The sequence below is a fragment of the Festucalex cinctus genome, chromosome 1 (assembly GCF_051991245.1).
Source record: "Festucalex cinctus isolate MCC-2025b chromosome 1, RoL_Fcin_1.0, whole genome shotgun sequence".
NCBI lineage: Eukaryota > Metazoa > Chordata > Actinopteri > Syngnathiformes > Syngnathidae > Festucalex > Festucalex cinctus.
Window position 1 is genome coordinate 30,374,315 of NC_135411.1, and position 8,374 is coordinate 30,382,688.

At 38.2% G+C, this 8,374-nt stretch overlaps 1 long non-coding RNA gene across 1 annotated transcript; it reads left to right on the top strand.

Moving 5' to 3' along the window:
- On the top strand, positions 1 to 537 carry LOC144022737 (uncharacterized). Its single transcript, XR_013284395.1, has 2 exons — positions 1 to 42; positions 280 to 537. It is a non-coding gene; the product is annotated as an uncharacterized LOC144022737 (long non-coding RNA).
- Positions 538 to 8,374: the final 7,837 nt, after the last annotated feature.

Sequence of the window (8,374 nt, forward strand, 5' to 3'; positions counted from 1 at the left end):
CACACTGTCGAACTCGTCGGAGCAGCATACCTCGGCTGACAAGTAAGTAAAAGTATGCAATAACTGATTATTTAGAACTGCATTTTACTTCGTTTTGTAATTATTTTATATAGTGAAAGTATTTTATTCAGAGAGTAAGTTTTGTTCTGCAGTTAGCGTCGTGGATCACTGTGCGTTATTATTATGGCACAGCGGCAGTTAGATGCTTGTACTGTACTACACTTATTCAAAAACAATTTTGGGGCTTCACTAATGTGTGTTTTTTCTTCTTATTTTAAGGTGCAATGTGAATTCTGTCTGCGGTGGACACATGCTGAATGTGCAGAATAACGTTTTTAAGTGTAAAAAAAAAAATGCAACTTAAATTGCTGACTTGCTACAGCCATCGTAGTTTGGAATCTTTTGAGACGTAGGTTGATGTTTTTGTACTTTTAGCAAACTGGCAACGTGTATTGTAGTTTGTACATAAAATATGTTTCATAGTCCTCCTGCATCGGTTTTCATTTTGAATTCAACAATAAAGCTCATTTTTTTCGAGTCTTCTCAAATGTTTCTTTCAAAATTAAGCAATGGTGTTCCAACTGGCAAATTCTCTCACAGCCTGCAAAATCTGTTCAATTAAATCTAGACAATTTTCTGTCATGTAGACAACTATCATACATAATGGTATCGCTGGAGCCAATACAGTATTTTGTTGTTTGATTATAGTGTTGCCTTTTACATTAATTAGAAATGACAATTGTGTCACCTAGTGGGCAGTTCGTGTGCAAGTCATTATAATGTGCATTCAGCCTCAGTTTGGTGAGGAAACTGTCATCCGCGCCTGTATATGGTTTTTGTTTGATTTATTGACAACAGTTTGTTTTGATATATAAAAATGTTTTCGTATGACGACCCTGTGCAGTGTGCACATAAGCCTACACCTGAACGCAGCAGTCAGCAAAATGAACACAACGGAATGAGACGCGAGGACTTAAATCATCTAAAAATACAGAAATTCATGCAAATCGTTTGTGGGAGCGCGTTGGCATATTGTCCTCTGAAGTTTTAATGTGGCTCTATAGTTGGCCTTATTTTTTCTTGACTAGTAAACTAAGGCAACAATGTGCTGTGGTTGCCCATTTCAGCCATCAAAACAGCATACCGATGTTACAATCAGCCGTCAGAACAGCATGCTCGTGTTAAAACTAACTATACATATGCTCCTTTGGTAGCTCTAGTGTTTTAAATATGCATCTGTGTTCAGCCTAATTGCAGTGTATTATTATCATTTAAGGGATCGTCGTAACGTAGGAATGCTATTCTGACTACGTATGCTAGCCCGATAGAGGCAGCCGTCAGATCAGCATACGGGTATGCTGATCCGACAGAACACCGGTCTCCTCCCACATTCCAAAGACATGCATGGCAGGTTAATTGGGCGCTCTAAATTGTCCCTAGGTGTGCTTGTGAGTGTGGATGGTTGTTCGTCTCTGTGTGCCCTGCGATTGGCTGGCAACCAGTCCAGGTTGTACCCCGCCTACTGCCCGAAGCCAGCTGAGATAGGCTCGAGCGCCCCCGCGACCGTTGTGAGGAATAAGCGGTTAAGAAAAATGGATGGATGCAAAAAAAATCCCCAAGTTTCTACTTATTGCTCTTATATTGTGTGGTGTACTTGAGATGACTAACACACAACAGCACATCGGTCGCATAACCATATTGCCGCAGACAATCGCGAAGAAAACCGTCAGCACAAAACCCCGAAAACCGAACCGTGGATTTAGCGAACCGTTACAGGCCTTATATATATATATATATATATATATATATATATATCAGAAAACAAATAAGTGGGTGTTTTATGCCAGAATCCCTATATGGGATAATGCGAGCAAGGGAAGAACTTCATTAGACAATTTGAAATTGGACTTTGGGCTTAGCTGCACTGTCTTAGCAGACAGCTGGACTCAGCTACATTAGCTTTGTGAATAGGAAAGAATGATGAAACACGCCAGTGACCCTTCACCTGTGGAATCCTCTTGCCAAACTACAGTACTGCAGCTGACTACAGGTCACTCAAGCGCCAGCTAAATCGACAGCCATTTCCATGGATGTAAGTGGAGGTTTCCAACGTATTCACTCAGTCTCTCCATTGGTGAAGACATTCCAGATGTTTTCTCGTCTTTCCATTGTGTGTGCGTGTGCAGCCCAATCCTATCCCTAGGATGCCATCTCCCGGGCCCATGCTAGAGCCTTTAAGGAATGGGTTCGACCCTTGGCAATTGGGCTTTGGATGTGGGCTGCACAGAGATGTCTTAGATTTAACGTTGAGTTCTACAAGCTGGACTGTTACCGTTTGGGAATACAAAGGAATGATGCAACGCCCCAGTGACTCTTCCCAAGCAGAAGAGGTTTTAGTTATTGGTCCTGAAGGTCAGAGAGAGAAACTTTTACCAAAACTATTAGATTTCAAACCCTCGCAATGTATGATGATTTTGGGTGTGATTTTTTACTCTAATCTGACTTTTAGTCCTCATATTAAAAATCTAACCAAAATTGGTTTTTACTATCTTAATAATATTGCCAGAGTCCGCCCATTTCACTCGCAGGCCAACACGAAGGTGCTGATACATGCTTTTATTTCTTGCCGCTTAGATTACAGTAATGCCTTGCTCTCTGGTCTTTCCAAAAAGAATAATTCAAGCCTACAACTACTTCAAAATTCAGCCGCACGTGTGCTTGACGGGGACCAGGGGGCGGGAGCACATTACACCAGTTTTAAAATTGCTGCATTGGCTCCCCATGTGCTTAAGGATTGATTTTAAGGTGCTTTTATTAGTCTTTAAATGTCTTAATGGTCTCGGCCAACTTATTTATCTGACCTGCTTTTATCGTATCAACCATCACGGATCCTGAGGTCCTCTGGTAGCGGCCTTTTAACTGTTACTAGGGTGCGGACCAAAAGGGTGGGTTTTCTTTTTATTGTATTATGGATGTTTTAATTGTTCTACACTTTGAGATGCATTTTAATGTATGAAAGGTGCCATGTAAATAAAGATTGATTGATTGATTGATTGATTGATTGATTGATTGATTGATTGATTGATTGATTGTTTTATAAGCCCCCTTAATCATACTGTGGTCCCCTATTGAATTTATAGCCATTTATATGGCTCTAAATTGAGTTTTCTTCCACAGTTATTCAGCTTTCTCCATTAATGAAAACATTCTCACATGTGTTTGGCTCTAGTGTGGGTCAATTCTATCTTCTAAGGCAGGGGTGTCAAACTCATATTAGTTCAGGGGCCACAACAAGTTAAATATATTACCAAGGGGGCCGGATTGGTAAAATCACTATATATAATAATAATAATAATAATAAAAAAAAAAATGCTGTCAATTATACGCAGATTTTCGGTATTTGTGGCCAGCCCTAAATTGTTGGACGCAACTGTAAATATATTGTCCCAAAAAAATTACACAAATGCAAAATGGAACGCAGCAACACTCTGCCTGTCTGAGTTCCGGGCGTGTTATATCTGCCTATTTTGCATATACCTGTATATTGTTCACAGAATGCATAAATGACGTTATATGGACGTTATTCCTTGTCATACGTGTAGTTGAATGTGTGTCTTATTCAGCACGTTTGTGTTTGATTTGTTTGTTTATATTTTTATTTTTATTTTTAAACAAACTTCCAGAGCAATTCTGTATACAAGTTGCTTTGCTCATCTGAGGATTGCTTGTGAATTTAAGACTTTATATGCTTTGACTGTGGCTGGCTGATTAATTGGTCCAACATTACTCCTTTTATTTATTTATTTATTTATTTATTTATTTATTTATTTAGTTTTAATCGTCTCGCGGGCCAGATTAAACCCCTTTGCGGGCCTTATCCGGCCCGCGGGCCGTATGTTTGACACCCCTGTTCTAAGGTCTAGTTGTAAAAGCTGCACTGGCTATGTTAGCTCTGGGAATACAAAGCAGTGATGAAACAGCTGCAGAATCCCTCTGACAATTGTACTGTATTCGCTGGCTGAATCGACAGCCATTTTGCAAGATCTGAATTGAGTTTTCCAACATATTCACAAGTTTACCTTCATCGCTGAAGACAATCCAGATGTCTTCTTAGCTTTCTAGGATGCATGTGTGTGTGTGTGTGTGGGGGGGGGGGGGGGGGGGGGGTGACTCTGGTCTATCCTCAGAGCCCGCATGGCCTCACCATGCTAGCCTTTTACTGTTTGTGTTTCGCCACTTAGCGGCTATCAGATAACATCCCACGAAACCACGTCTGGGTGGGGGTGCAACCCGTGTTGGAGGGGTTGCACATTTCCCCAAGAACTATTCCCACTCAAAAACACGGATGCCACAATGGCCAACGTGCAGATTCACACACTGGCTTTTAAAGCAGAAAAGTCAGACTGCGGCACTTTGAAGCTTGCAAACGAGCCGTGACCGCAACGAAAGCTCTCAAGCAGCTCGGGTGTTGAATCAGATGGACAAGTTGGAGTGGGGAGTGGCTTTCATTTCTCTCTGCTGAGCAATAGCGGGCCCCTCCCTCCGAGGCCGCGACAACACAATAAATCAGACACATACGCCGTGACCGGCGCTTACGTTATGTGGCACCGGGCTGATCCCAAACATGTGCTCGCCATTAGCTGCTGGCTTCCTGTTTGAAGAGATGTCATCCTTTTTTCTTTTCTTTTTTTTTTTTTTTTTTTTTTAAGAAGAGATGTCATCCTGACAGGGCCGGCCAGCCCATGACCTCACAGTCCGAGCGGCTGTGAAGGAGTTCAAATGGAATCAATGCAGCGCTTTTCTCTCCTCAGATACATTCCAGGCTCTTTGGAATTCCACACCAAATTGTTTTGAAATCGACACCTTAAACCCAACTACAACTCCCAGGGAAGAAAAATCAACTTGTCAGCTCGTTATCAGTTTTTTTTTTAATTCCAGCGGCCTCTCCCAGCATGTCTTCTTTTGACAGCAAACAGCCGTGTGCATGACCAAAATTGACATTTACGCCTCTTTTATACAGAGATAGTATGGATGGAGGTGGCAAAAGCGCTCACACTGTATATTTAAAATGAAGTTTATAAAGATTGGTAAAAGCAGAAGTACTGCTACTGGTTCTACGGTTGTACTTACTGTAAGTAAATACATACAGGCTCTATAATATAATTAGTAGGGCTGGGACGATCCACTTCTGTCACGATCCAATATATATATATATATATATATATATATATATATATATATATATATATATATATATATATATATATATATATATATATATATATATTATATTATTTATATATTTATATTATATATATATATATATATATATATATATATATATATATATATTAGGGGTGTTAAAAAAATTGATTCGGCAATATATCGCGACACTACAGCACGCAATTCTCGAATTGATTCAATTGGCAGCCGAATCGATTTTTTAACATCCATTTTTGATGGAAAAATATTCAATAAAACGTCTAACTTTCACACATTAAGCATGGAAGAATGTTATATTAATGGAACATTAAGCCTTCATATTTTATTTCAATGCTGTTCTAACATGAAAAAGGTTACAACCTGTTTGTTAAATACAGTGGCTCACAGTTATAAAAATGAAGTTTGATATCAATAAATAATACATTTTCATACAAATCTTACAGTGTACATGTTCAAGTTTACTGAATGGTATTTTCTAAATTTAGTACAACACTAATAATTAGTGTGAAATATACTCATCAATAATGCATTATTTTGGTAAAGTATATAATTTTTCTTGTTATGGTGTGTTTTTGAAGCAAAATAAATATGACACTCCCTCAAACGTTTGATGCTTGTTGGAGAATTCTTAAGTAATGTGCACACTTTGCAGAGCCAAATTCAAATAGCATATTAGTTGTACAGTGAACACCTTTGGTGTATAATCTCAGAGCAAAATTCCCTGCTCAAGTTACCTCCACAATTCTAAATATGCTTCCTATTTCATGATTTTACATTAATTCCAAGATTTTCTGAAGTATCTGTTACAAGCCTTGAAGAAAAAAGTAGAGGCAGAAATAGAAAAATGTGATGAATCGCAATTAATTATGGAAAATTGTGCAATTAATTATTTTTTAAAAATGTAATCATTTGACAGCACTAGAAAGTACTAGAATAAAATGGGGTTTCCAGAAAAAAAAAAAATCATCATTTTTTTTTTTTTTTTGGGGTCAAACACAGAATTTCCTTAAAAAACAAACAAACAAAACTTATTGTAACAAAATGTCTTCTTCTTCTTCTTCTTCTTTTCCAAGTCAGTAAGTAACATTCACACCTCTTAAGCTGAGACTGCACAGTATTTGCTTCTGCATCCCGATCCCGCCTCCACACACACAATGCCACCCCAGTGTGCGGCCGTGTACAGCAGCATTGATGCATTCCATCGTGGGGGTGCAACAACAGCATCAGTGTTTTTCAATGAGCTGCCACATTGATACAGTGCTTTTACTACCTCCTCATCTGGTTTATCAGGACAACATCTCTCTGTTTAAATTATACCACACACCATTCCTGACTTTTCACCTAATTCCCTGACCAGTCGTGAGGCGCTTTATCTATAGAATTTAGTGGCAAGTTGGACCAAAAAAAAATAAAAATAAAAAAAGACTTAAAATAATTGTTTGTTTGTTTTTTGGTAGCAAAATATACATTTTCATATGACAAACAGGGCAATATTCTAGGGAATAGAACAATTTGTAAGTGATATTATGTTAATTAGCGGAAATGTTTTGTGCTTTTGTGTTTTTATGGCCAAACATGGCATGTGGTAAAATATACAGTGGAATTTTTCTGGCTCATAGTTATTGTGCATGGTGGCGGGTTAGACCCAATGTTGGTAATTTTCTATGATGTGCAGATCGGTGAGAGGGAGGGCTGCGGGTCACAGGTGACTTTAATAATGGCCAATAAAATCGGCTCCATTAATTCGCTTTAAAAAATGTGGTGGACTAGTTGCACTAGAGTCTTGAGAAGAAGCAAGCGTATCTGCACCGTGAAAAAAAAGAAGAAAAAAGTGGTACAAACAATTATTGTTATTGCAACTAAATATATCACACTGTGTGATAAACTATAGCCTTATACATTAAAAATGAAATGTCCTGGGAAAATGTTTTTCTGTTGCTATATATTCAATTTTACTGTGAACCCTCCTTAATTCTTGTTTAAAGTTGATCATATTTTTCACTTTTCTATTCCAACGAGCTGTTTGGTCAAGATCAGTTTTAAAATTAAGAAGGCGTCTACTTCTTCTATTCCACTTTCTTGTGTTTTGACTGAAAACACCAAAACTACAAAATAACATGCCAAAGTATGGAAAAAAAAAGTTCCATATTGTCTTTAAATGTTTAAGCATAAACAAAGCAGCTGTCGGTGTTCATCATTCAAGATGTGTCCAAAAGGCCCATAAAAGAGCAGATGTTGCACATCATCACCTCCAATGAAGAAAAAAAAAAAAAAAAAAAAAACAGGGTTCGCGCCAACCAGTTAACTTGTCCAATGTATACAGTGTACGCACGTATATGTGCGTGTGAAGAAGAACAGCTGGATGCACGCGTGTGTACCCTTTCGGACGGGTCGCCACTCCCATCTCAGCCTGATGATGGATGTTGGGATGCTTTGTGACGCCTGATGCATTCCAGATGAGACCTGAACACGCCCCCACCTCCCCACACCCCCGTTCCCATTCCCCATTCCCACCTCCACCCAACATGTGTCCCGCTTCAGTCCCTCCGAGGAAAAGGGTGTGGCGGTCTTGAACGCATCACGTTGCACAAAAAAAAAAAAAAAAAAAAAAAGCAGAGAATTATAGCAATGGAATGCGCCTATTTTCTGACTTTCGAATGTACATCAAATTCCAGCCATAAGCCATGAGTGACTCTATATATACAGTATATACAGTAAATCAAGCACGGGTGCATGAAGCCACCCTTTTTTAAGCTTACTCTTTGATAACACTTCTGAAATCAAGCACAAAATATCCCAATATAAAAAATAAAAAAATTGTGAAGAGTTCAAATGTCAAAGATTCATGTGAAGTGAGCAAATACTTTATTTGTTTTAATATATTCTGGTTTCAGGTTAAAGCTAATCATATTTATTTAGGCTATTCTAGGTTAATACGTATCAAGCAATTAAGATACTAATTTGGAAAAAAAAATATTGTAAGGTCTTTTGAAGAGGTTTTTCATGTAACTTTAATCGCAAAATCAGACAACTCAAATAAAGTGATTCTGTTCTAAGAAAGACAAGTCTAAAATGTTCACATAACTGTAACTATGCTTTGTGAATAAAAATAATAATAATAATAATAACAGGCGAGTATAATAGAAATACA